Source organism: Vanessa atalanta, chromosome W, assembly GCF_905147765.1.
Source record: "Vanessa atalanta chromosome W, ilVanAtal1.2, whole genome shotgun sequence".
In the NCBI taxonomy this organism is placed as follows: domain Eukaryota; kingdom Metazoa; phylum Arthropoda; class Insecta; order Lepidoptera; family Nymphalidae; genus Vanessa; species Vanessa atalanta.
Genome location: NC_061901.1, coordinates 1670303 through 1683784, shown reverse-complemented (window position 1 = coordinate 1683784; position 13482 = coordinate 1670303).

The window sequence follows — 13482 nt, the reverse complement described above, 5'->3', positions numbered from 1 at the left end:
CTCAAATACTAGAAACCAAAATGATTTCGAACTTTGTACAGATGGTTGCTAGTTATCATTTGAAAACATTAACTAAGCCAGATCTCTAAAATTTGCTAACTTCTCGTCAATTTTGCTATTTTTTACATTTATTAATTCATTTAAAAAAATAATCTCAAATACTAGAAACCAAAATGAATTCGAACTTTGTACAGATGGTTGCTAGTTATCATTTGACAACATTAACTGAGCCAGACCTCTAAAATTGCTAAATTTTTATCAATTTTGCTATTTTTACAGTTATTATTTCATTTAAAAAAATAATCTCAAATACTAGAAACCAAAATGAATTCGAACTTTGTACAGATGGTTGCTAATTATCATTTGAAAACATTAACTAAGCCAGATCTCTAAAATTTGCTAACTTCTCGTCAATTTTGCTATTTTTTACATTTATTAATTCATTTAAAAAAATAATCTCAAATACTAGAAACCAAAATGAATTCGAACTTTGTACAGATGGTTCCTAGTTATTATTTGAAAACATTTACTGAACCAGATTTCTAAAATTTGCTAACTTCTCGTCAATTTTGCTATTTTTTACAGTTATTAATTCAATTAAAAAAATAATCTCAAATACTAGAAACCAAAATGATTTCGAACTTTGTACAGATGGTTGCTAGTTATCATTTGAAAACATTAACTAAGCCAGATCTCTAAAATTTGCTAACTTCTCGTCAATTTTGCTATTTTTTACATTTATTAATTCATTTAAAAAAATAATCTCAAATACTAGAAACCAAAATGAATTCGAACTTTGTACAGATGGTTGCTAGTTATCATTTGACAACATTAACTGAGCCAGACCTCTAAAATTGCTAAATTTTTATCAATTTTGCTATTTTTACAGTTATTATTTCATTTAAAAAAATAATCTCAAATACTAGAAACCAAAATGAATTCGAACTTTGTACAGATGGTTGCTAATTATCATTTGAAAACATTAACTAAGCCAGATCTCTAAAATTTGCTAACTTCTCGTCAATTTTGCTATTTTTTACATTTATTAATTCATTTAAAAAAATAATCTCAAATACTAGAAACCAAAATGAATTCGAACTTTGTACAGATGGTTGCTAGTTATAATTTGAAAACATTAACTAAGCCAGATCTCTAAAATTTGCTAACTTCTCGTCAATTTTGCTATTTTTTACAGTTATTAATTCAATTAAAAAAATAATCTCAAATACTAAAACCGTAAATAAATTCGAAAATTGTACAGATGGTTGCTAGTTATTATTTGATAACATTAGCTGAGCCAGTCCTCTAAAATTTGCTACCTTGTCATCAATTTTGCTATTTTTACAGTTACTAATTCATTTAAAAAAATAATCTCAAATACTAGAAACGAAAATGATTTCGAACTTTGTACAGATGGTTCCTAGTTATTATTTGAAAACATTAACTGAACCAGATTTCTAAAATTTGCTAACTTCTCGTCAATTTTGCTATTTTTTACAGTTATTAATTCATTTAAAAAAATAATCTCAAATACTAGAAACCAAAATGAATTCGAACTTTGTACAGATGGTTCCTAGTTATTATTTGAAAACATTTACTGAACCAGATTTCTAAAATTTGCTAACTTCTCGTCAATTTTGCTATTTTTTACAGTTATTAATTCAATTAAAAAAATAATCTCAAATACTAAAACCGTAAATAAATTCGAAAATTGTACAGATGGTTGCTAGTTATTATTTGATAACATTAGCTGAGCCAGTCCTCTAAAATTTGCTACCTTGTCATCAATTTTGCTATTTTTACAGTTACTAATTCATTTAAAAAAATAATCTCAAATACTAGAAACGAAAATGATTTCGAACTTTGTACAGATGGTTCCTAGTTATTATTTGAAAACATTAACTGAACCAGATTTCTAAAATTTGCTAACTTCTCGTCAATTTTGCTATTTTTTACAGTTATTAATTCATTTAAAAAAATAATCTCAAATACTAGAAACCAAAATGAATTCGAACTTTGTACAGATGGTTCCTAGTTATTATTTGAAAACATTTACTGAACCAGATTTCTAAAATTTGCTAACTTCTCGTCAATTTTGCTATTTTTTACAGTTATTAATTCAATTAAAAAAATAATCTCAAATACTAAAACCGTAAATAAATTCGAAAATTGTACAGATGGTTGCTAGTTATTATTTGATAACATTAGCTGAGCCAGACCTCTAAAATTTGCTACCTTGTCATCAATTTTGTTATTTTTACAGTTACTAATTCATTTAAAAAAATAATCTCAAATACTAGAAACCAAAATGATTTCGAACTTTGTACAGATGGTTGCTAGTTATCATTTGAAAACATTAACTAAGCCAGATCTCTAAAATTTGCTAACTTCTCGTCAATTTTGCTATTTTTTACATTTATTAATTCATTTAAAAAAATAATCTCAAATACTAGAAACCAAAATGAATTCGAACTTTGTACAGATGGTTGCTAGTTATCATTTGACAACATTAACTGAGCCAGACCTCTAAAATTGCTAAATTTTTATCAATTTTGCTATTTTTACAGTTACTAATTCATTTAAAAAAATAATCTCAAATACTAGAAACCAAAATGATTTCGAACTTTGTACAGATGGTTCCTAGTTATTATTTGAAAACATTAACTGAACCAGATTTCTAAAATTTGCTAACTTCTCGTCAATTTTGCTATTTTTTACAGTTATTAATTCAATTAAAAAAATAATCTCAAATACTAGAAACCAAAATGATTTCGAACTTTGTACAGATGGTTGCTAGTTATCATTTGAAAACATTAACTAAGCCAGATCTCTAAAATTTGCTAACTTCTCGTCAATTTTGCTATTTTTTACATTTATTAATTCATTTAAAAAAATAATCTCAAATACTAGAAACCAAAATGAATTCGAACTTTGTACAGATGGTTGCTAGTTATCATTTGACAACATTAACTGAGCCAGACCTCTAAAATTGCTAAATTTTTATCAATTTTGCTATTTTTACAGTTATTATTTCATTTAAAAAAATAATCTCAAATACTAGAAACCAAAATGAATTCGAACTTTGTACAGATGGTTGCTAATTATCATTTGAAAACATTAACTAAGCCAGATCTCTAAAATTTGCTAACTTCTCGTCAATTTTGCTATTTTTTACATTTATTAATTCATTTAAAAAAATAATCTCAAATACTAGAAACCAAAATGAATTCGAACTTTGTACAGATGGTTCCTAGTTATTATTTGAAAACATTTACTGAACCAGATTTCTAAAATTTGCTAACTTCTCGTCAATTTTGCTATTTTTTACAGTTATTAATTCAATTAAAAAAATAATCTCAAATACTAAAACCGTAAATAAATTCGAAAATTGTACAGATGGTTGCTAGTTATTATTTGATAACATTAGCTGAGCCAGATCTCTAAAATTTGCTAACTTCTCGTCAATTTTGCTATTTTTTACATTTATTAATTCATTTAAAAAAATAATCTCAAATACTAGAAACCAAAATGAATTCGAACTTTGTACAGATGGTTCCTAGTTATTATTTGAAAACATTTACTGAACCAGATTTCTAAAATTTGCTAACTTCTCGTCAATTTTGCTATTTTTTACAGTTATTAATTCAATTAAAAAAATAATCTCAAATACTAAAACCGTAAATAAATTCGAAAATTGTACAGATGGTTGCTAGTTATTATTTGATAACATTAGCTGAGCCAGACCTCTAAAATTTGTTACCTTGTCATCAATTTTGTTATTTTTACAGTTACTAATTCATTTAAAAAAATAATCTCAAATACTAGAAACCAAAATGATTTCGAACTTTGTACAGATGGTTGCTAGTTATAATTTGAAAACATTAACTAAGCCAGATCTCTAAAATTTGCTAACTTCTCGTCAATTTTGCTATTTTTTACAGTTATTAATTCAATTAAAAAAATAATCTCAAATACTAAAACCGTAAATAAATTCGAAAATTGTACAGATGGTTGCTAGTTATTATTTGATAACATTAGCTGAGCCAGTCCTCTAAAATTTGCTACCTTGTCATCAATTTTGCTATTTTTACAGTTACTAATTCATTTAAAAAAATAATCTCAAATACTAGAAACGAAAATGATTTCGAACTTTGTACAGATGGTTCCTAGTTATTATTTGAAAACATTAACTGAACCAGATTTCTAAAATTTGCTAACTTCTCGTCAATTTTGCTATTTTTTACAGTTATTAATTCATTTAAAAAAATAATCTCAAATACTAGAAACCAAAATGAATTCGAACTTTGTACAGATGGTTCCTAGTTATTATTTGAAAACATTTACTGAACCAGATTTCTAAAATTTGCTAACTTCTCGTCAATTTTGCTATTTTTTACAGTTATTAATTCAATTAAAAAAATAATCTCAAATACTAAAACCGTAAATAAATTCGAAAATTGTACAGATGGTTGCTAGTTATTATTTGATAACATTAGCTGAGCCAGACCTCTAAAATTTGCTACCTTGTCATCAATTTTGTTATTTTTACAGTTACTAATTCATTTAAAAAAATAATCTCAAATACTAGAAACCAAAATGATTTCGAACTTTGTACAGATGGTTGCTAGTTATCATTTGAAAACATTAACTAAGCCAGATCTCTAAAATTTGCTAACTTCTCGTCAATTTTGCTATTTTTTACATTTATTAATTCATTTAAAAAAATAATCTCAAATACTAGAAACCAAAATGAATTCGAACTTTGTACAGATGGTTGCTAGTTATCATTTGACAACATTAACTGAGCCAGACCTCTAAAATTGCTAAATTTTTATCAATTTTGCTATTTTTACAGTTACTAATTCATTTAAAAAAATAATCTCAAATACTAGAAACCAAAATGATTTCGAACTTTGTACAGATGGTTCCTAGTTATTATTTGAAAACATTAACTGAACCAGATTTCTAAAATTTGCTATTTTCTCGTCAATTTTGCTATTTTTTACATTTATTAATTCAATTAAAAAAATAATCTCAAATACTAAAACCGTAAATAAATTCGAAAATTGTACAGATGGTTGCTAGTTATTATTTGATAACATTAGCTGAGCCAGACCTCTAAAATTTGCTACCTTGTCATCAATTTTGTTATTTTTACAGTTACTAATTCATTTAAAAAAATAATCTCAAATACTAGAAACCAAAATGATTTCGAACTTTGTACAGATGGTTGCTAGTTATCATTTGAAAACATTAACTAAGCCAGATCTCTAAAATTTGCTAACTTCTCGTCAATTTTGCTATTTTTTACATTTATTAATTCATTTAAAAAAATAATCTCAAATACTAGAAACCAAAATGATTTCGAACTTTGTACAGATGGTTCCTAGTTATTATTTGAAAACATTAACTGAACCAGATTTCAAAAATTTGCTAACTTCTCGTCAATTTTGCTATTTTTTACAGTTATTAATTCAATTAAAAAAATAATCTCAAATACTAGAAACCAAAATGATTTCGAACTTTGTACAGATGGTTGCTAGTTATTATTTGAAAACATTAACTAAGCCAGATCTCTAAAATTTGCTAACTTCTCGTCAATTTTGCTATTTTTTACATTTATTAATTCATTTAAAAAAATAATCTCAAATACTAGAAACCAAAATGAATTCGAACTTTGTACAGATGGTTGCTAGTTATCATTTGACAACATTAACTGAACCAGATTTCTAAAATTTGCTAACTTCTCGTCAATTTTGCTATTTTTTACATTTATTAATTCATTTAAAAAAATAATCTCAAATACTAGAAACCAAAATGAATTCGAACTTTGTACAGATGGTTGCTAGTTATCATTTGACAACATTAACTGAGCCAGACCTCTAAAATTGCTAAATTTTTATCAATTTTGCTATTTTTACAGTTATTATTTCATTTAAAAAAATAATCTCAAATACTAGAAACCAAAATGAATTCGAACTTTGTACAGATGGTTGCTAATTATCATTTGAAAACATTAACTAAGCCAGATCTCTAAAATTTGCTAACTTCTCGTCAATTTTGCTATTTTTTACATTTATTAATTCATTTAAAAAAATAATCTCAAATACTAGAAACCAAAATGAATTCGAACTTTGTACAGATGGTTCCTAGTTATTATTTGAAAACATTTACTGAACCAGATTTCAAAAATTTGCTAACTTCTCGTCAATTTTGCTATTTTTTACAGTTATTAATTCAATTAAAAAAATAATCTCAAATACTAGAAACCAAAATGATTTCGAACTTTGTACAGATGGTTGCTAGTTATCATTTGAAAACATTAACTAAGCCAGATCTCTAAAATTTGCTAACTTCTCGTCAATTTTGCTATTTTTTACATTTATTAATTCATTTAAAAAAATAATCTCAAATACTAGAAACCAAAATGAATTCGAACTTTGTACAGATGGTTGCTAGTTATCATTTGACAACATTAACTGAACCAGATTTCTAAAATTTGCTAACTTCTCGTCAATTTTGCTATTTTTTACAGTTATTAATTCAATTAAAAAAATAATCTCAAATACTAGAAACCAAAATGATTTCGAACTTTGTACAGATGGTTGCTAGTTATCATTTGAAAACATTAACTAAGCCAGATCTCTAAAATTTGCTAACTTCTCGTCAATTTTGCTATTTTTTACATTTATTAATTCATTTAAAAAAATAATCTCAAATACTAGAAACCAAAATGAATTCGAACTTTGTACAGATGGTTGCTAGTTATCATTTGACAACATTAACTGAGCCAGACCTCTAAAATTGCTAAATTTTTATCAATTTTGCTATTTTTACAGTTATTATTTCATTTAAAAAAATAATCTCAAATACTAGAAACCAAAATGAATTCGAACTTTGTACAGATGGTTGCTAATTATCATTTGAAAACATTAACTAAGCCAGATCTCTAAAATTTGCTAACTTCTCGTCAATTTTGCTATTTTTTACATTTATTAATTCATTTAAAAAAATAATCTCAAATACTAGAAACCAAAATGAATTCGAACTTTGTACAGATGGTTCCTAGTTATTATTTGAAAACATTTACTGAACCAGATTTCTAAAATTTGCTAACTTCTCGTCAATTTTGCTATTTTTTACAGTTATTAATTCAATTAAAAAAATAATCTCAAATACTAAAACCGTAAATAAATTCGAAAATTGTACAGATGGTTGCTAGTTATTATTTGATAACATTAGCTGAGCCAGACCTCTAAAATTTGTTACCTTGTCATCAATTTTGTTATTTTTACAGTTACTAATTCATTTAAAAAAATAATCTCAAATACTAGAAACCAAAATGATTTCGAACTTTGTACAGATGGTTGCTAGTTATAATTTGAAAACATTAACTAAGCCAGATCTCTAAAATTTGCTAACTTCTCGTCAATTTTGCTATTTTTTACAGTTATTAATTCAATTAAAAAAATAATCTCAAATACTAAAACCGTAAATAAATTCGAAAATTGTACAGATGGTTGCTAGTTATTATTTGATAACATTAGCTGAGCCAGTCCTCTAAAATTTGCTACCTTTTCATCAATTTTGCTATTTTTACAGTTACTAATTCATTTAAAAAAATAATCTCAAATACTAGAAACCAAAATGATTTCGAACTTTGTACAGATGGTTCCTAGTTATTATTTGAAAACATTAACTGAACCAGATTTCTAAAATTTGCTAACTTCTCGTCAATTTTGCTATTTTTTACATTTATTAATTCAATTAAAAAAATAATCTCAAATACTAAAACCGTAAATAAATTCGAAAATTGTACAGATGGTTGCTAGTTATTATTTGATAACATTAGCTGAGCCAGACCTCTAAAATTTGCTACCTTGTCATCAATTTTGTTATTTTTACAGTTACTAATTCATTTAAAAAAATAATCTCAAATACTAGAAACCAAAATGATTTCGAACTTTGTACAGATGGTTGCTAGTTATCATTTGAAAACATTAACTAAGCCAGATCTCTAAAATTTGCTAACTTCTCGTCAATTTTGCTATTTTTTACATTTATTAATTCATTTAAAAAAATAATCTCAAATACTAGAAACCAAAATGATTTCGAACTTTGTACAGATGGTTCCTAGTTATTATTTGAAAACATTAACTGAACCAGATTTCAAAAATTTGCTAACTTCTCGTCAATTTTGCTATTTTTTACAGTTATTAATTCAATTAAAAAAATAATCTCAAATACTAGAAACCAAAATGATTTCGAACTTTGTACAGATGGTTGCTAGTTATCATTTGAAAACATTAACTAAGCCAGATCTCTAAAATTTGCTAACTTCTCGTCAATTTTGCTATTTTTTACATTTATTAATTCATTTAAAAAAATAATCTCAAATACTAGAAACCAAAATGATTTCGAACTTTGTACAGATGGTTCCTAGTTATTATTTGAAAACATTAACTGAACCAGATTTCAAAAATTTGCTAACTTCTCGTCAATTTTGCTATTTTTTACAGTTATTAATTCAATTAAAAAAATAATCTCAAATACTAGAAACCAAAATGATTTCGAACTTTGTACAGATGGTTGCTAGTTATCATTTGAAAACATTAACTAAGCCAGATCTCTAAAATTTGCTAACTTCTCGTCAATTTTGCTATTTTTTACATTTATTAATTCATTTAAAAAAATAATCTCAAATACTAGAAACCAAAATGAAGTCGAACTTTGTACAGATGGTTGCTAGTTATCATTTGACAACATTAACTGAACCAGATTTCTAAAATTTGCTAACTTCTCGTCAATTTTGCTATTTTTTACATTTATTAATTCATTTAAAAAAATAATCTCAAATACTAGAAACCAAAATGAATTCGAACTTTGTACAGATGGTTGCTAGTTATCATTTGACAACATTAACTGAGCCAGACCTCTAAAATTGCTAAATTTTTATCAATTTTGCTATTTTTACAGTTATTATTTCATTTAAAAAAATAATCTCAAATACTAGAAACCAAAATGAATTCGAACTTTGTACAGATGGTTGCTAATTATCATTTGAAAACATTAACTAAGCCAGATCTCTAAAATTTGCTAACTTCTCGTCAATTTTGCTATTTTTTACATTTATTAATTCATTTAAAAAAATAATCTCAAATACTAGAAACCAAAATGAATTCGAACTTTGTACAGATGGTTCCTAGTTATTATTTGAAAACATTTACTGAACCAGATTTCAAAAATTTGCTAACTTCTCGTCAATTTTGCTATTTTTTACAGTTATTAATTCAATTAAAAAAATAATCTCAAATACTAGAAACCAAAATGAATTCGAACTTTGTACAGATGGTTGCTAATTATCATTTGAAAACATTAACTAAGCCAGATCTCTAAAATTTGCTAACTTCTCGTCAATTTTGCTATTTTTTACATTTATTAATTCATTTAAAAAAATAATCTCAAATACTAGAAACCAAAATGAATTCGAACTTTGTACAGATGGTTCCTAGTTATTATTTGAAAACATTTACTGAACCAGATTTCTAAAATTTGCTAACTTCTCGTCAATTTTGCTATTTTTTACAGTTATTAATTCAATTAAAAAAATAATCTCAAATACTAAAACCGTAAATAAATTCGAAAATTGTACAGATGGTTGCTAGTTATTATTTGATAACATTAGCTGAGCCAGACCTCTAAAATTTGTTACCTTGTCATCAATTTTGTTATTTTTACAGTTACTAATTCATTTAAAAAAATAATCTCAAATACTAGAAACCAAAATGATTTCGAACTTTGTACAGATGGTTGCTAGTTATAATTTGAAAACATTAACTAAGCCAGATCTCTAAAATTTGCTAACTTCTCGTCAATTTTGCTATTTTTTACAGTTATTAATTCAATTAAAAAAATAATCTCAAATACTAAAACCGTAAATAAATTCGAAAATTGTACAGATGGTTGCTAGTTATTATTTGATAACATTAGCTGAGCCAGTCCTCTAAAATTTGCTACCTTGTCATCAATTTTGCTATTTTTACAGTTACTAATTCATTTAAAAAATAATCTCAAATACTAGAAACGAAAATGATTTCGAACTTTGTACAGATGGTTCCTAGTTATTATTTGAAAACATTAACTGAACCAGATTTCTAAAATTTGCTAACTTCTCGTCAATTTTGCTATTTTTTACAGTTATTAATTCATTTAAAAAAATAATCTCAAATACTAGAAACCAAAATGAATTCGAACTTTGTACAGATGGTTCCTAGTTATTATTTGAAAACATTTACTGAACCAGATTTCTAAAATTTGCTAACTTCTCGTCAATTTTGCTATTTTTTACAGTTATTAATTCAATTAAAAAAATAATCTCAAATACTAAAACCGTAAATAAATTCGAAAATTGTACAGATGGTTGCTAGTTATTATTTGATAACATTAGCTGAGCCAGACCTCTAAAATTTGCTACCTTGTCATCAATTTTGTTATTTTTACAGTTACTAATTCATTTAAAAAAATAATCTCAAATACTAGAAACCAAAATGAATTCGAACTTTGTACAGATGGTTCCTAGTTATTATTTGAAAACATTTACTGAACCAGATTTCTAAAATTTGCTAACTTCTCGTCAATTTTGCTATTTTTTACAGTTATTAATTCAATTAAAAAAATAATCTCAAATACTAAAACCGTAAATAAATTCGAAAATTGTACAGATGGTTGCTAGTTATTATTTGATAACATTAGCTGAGCCAGACCTCTAAAATTTGTTACCTTGTCATCAATTTTGTTATTTTTACAGTTACTAATTCATTTAAAAAAATAATCTCAAATACTAGAAACCAAAATGATTTCGAACTTTGTACAGATGGTTGCTAGTTATAATTTGAAAACATTAACTAAGCCAGATCTCTAAAATTTGCTAACTTCTCGTCAATTTTGCTATTTTTTACAGTTATTAATTCAATTAAAAAAATAATCTCAAATACTAAAACCGTAAATAAATTCGAAAATTGTACAGATGGTTGCTAGTTATTATTTGATAACATTAGCTGAGCCAGTCCTCTAAAATTTGCTACCTTGTCATCAATTTTGCTATTTTTACAGTTACTAATTCATTTAAAAAAATAATCTCAAATACTAGAAACGAAAATGATTTCGAACTTTGTACAGATGGTTCCTAGTTATTATTTGAAAACATTAACTGAACCAGATTTCTAAAATTTGCTAACTTCTCGTCAATTTTGCTATTTTTTACAGTTATTAATTCATTTAAAAAAATAATCTCAAATACTAGAAACCAAAATGAATTCGAACTTTGTACAGATGGTTCCTAGTTATTATTTGAAAACATTTACTGAACCAGATTTCTAAAATTTGCTAACTTCTCGTCAATTTTGCTATTTTTTACAGTTATTAATTCAATTAAAAAAATAATCTCAAATACTAAAACCGTAAATAAATTCGAAAATTGTACAGATGGTTGCTAGTTATTATTTGATAACATTAGCTGAGCCAGACCTCTAAAATTTGCTACCTTGTCATCAATTTTGTTATTTTTACAGTTACTAATTCATTTAAAAAAATAATCTCAAATACTAGAAACCAAAATGATTTCGAACTTTGTACAGATGGTTGCTAGTTATCATTTGAAAACATTAACTAAGCCAGATCTCTAAAATTTGCTAACTTCTCGTCAATTTTGCTATTTTTTACATTTATTAATTCATTTAAAAAAATAATCTCAAATACTAGAAACCAAAATGAATTCGAACTTTGTACAGATGGTTGCTAGTTATCATTTGACAACATTAACTGAGCCAGACCTCTAAAATTGCTAAATTTTTATCAATTTTGCTATTTTTACAGTTACTAATTCATTTAAAAAAATAATCTCAAATACTAGAAACCAAAATGATTTCGAACTTTGTACAGATGGTTCCTAGTTATTATTTGAAAACATTAACTGAACCAGATTTCTAAAATTTGCTAACTTCTCGTCAATTTTGCTATTTTTTACAGTTATTAATTCAATTAAAAAAATAATCTCAAATACTAAAACCGTAAATAAATTCGAAAATTGTACAGATGGTTGCTAGTTATTATTTGATAACATTAGCTGAGCCAGTCCTCTAAAATTTGCTACCTTGTCATCAATTTTGCTATTTTTACAGTTACTAATTCATTTAAAAAATAATCTCAAATACTAGAAACGAAAATGATTTCGAACTTTGTACAGATGGTTCCTAGTTATTATTTGAAAACATTAACTGAACCAGATTTCTAAAATTTGCTAACTTCTCGTCAATTTTGCTATTTTTTACAGTTATTAATTCATTTAAAAAAATAATCTCAAATACTAGAAACCAAAATGAATTCGAAATTTGTACAGATGGTTCCTAGTTATTATTTGAAAACATTTACTGAACCAGATTTCTAAAATTTGCTAACTTCTCGTCAATTTTGCTATTTTTTACAGTTATTAATTCAATTAAAAAAATAATCTCAAATACTAAAACCGTAAATAAATTCGAAAATTGTACAGATGGTTGCTAGTTATTATTTGATAACATTAGCTGAGCCAGACCTCTAAAATTTGCTACCTTGTCATCAATTTTGTTATTTTTACAGTTACTAATTCATTTAAAAAAATAATCTCAAATACTAGAAACCAAAATGAATTCGAACTTTGTACAGATGGTTCCTAGTTATTATTTGAAAACATTTACTGAACCAGATTTCTAAAATTTGCTAACTTCTCGTCAATTTTGCTATTTTTTACAGTTATTAATTCAATTAAAAAAATAATCTCAAATACTAAAACCGTAAATAAATTCGAAAATTGTACAGATGGTTGCTAGTTATTATTTGATAACATTAGCTGAGCCAGACCTCTAAAATTTGTTACCTTGTCATCAATTTTGTTATTTTTACAGTTACTAATTCATTTAAAAAAATAATCTCAAATACTAGAAACCAAAATGATTTCGAACTTTGTACAGATGGTTGCTAGTTATAATTTGAAAACATTAACTAAGCCAGATCTCTAAAATTTGCTAACTTCTCGTCAATTTTGCTATTTTTTACAGTTATTAATTCAATTAAAAAAATAATCTCAAATACTAAAACCGTAAATAAATTCGAAAATTGTACAGATGGTTGCTAGTTATTATTTGATAACATTAGCTGAGCCAGTCCTCTAAAATTTGCTACCTTGTCATCAATTTTGCTATTTTTACAGTTACTAATTCATTTAAAAAAATAATCTCAAATACTAGAAACGAAAATGATTTCGAACTTTGTACAGATGGTTCCTAGTTATCATTTGAAAACATTAACTGAACCAGATTTCTAAAATTTGCTAACTTCTCGTCAATTTTGCTATTTTTTACAGTTATTAATTCATTTAAAAAAATAATCTCAAATACTAGAAACCAAAATGAATTCGAACTTTGTACAGATGGTTCCTAGTTATTA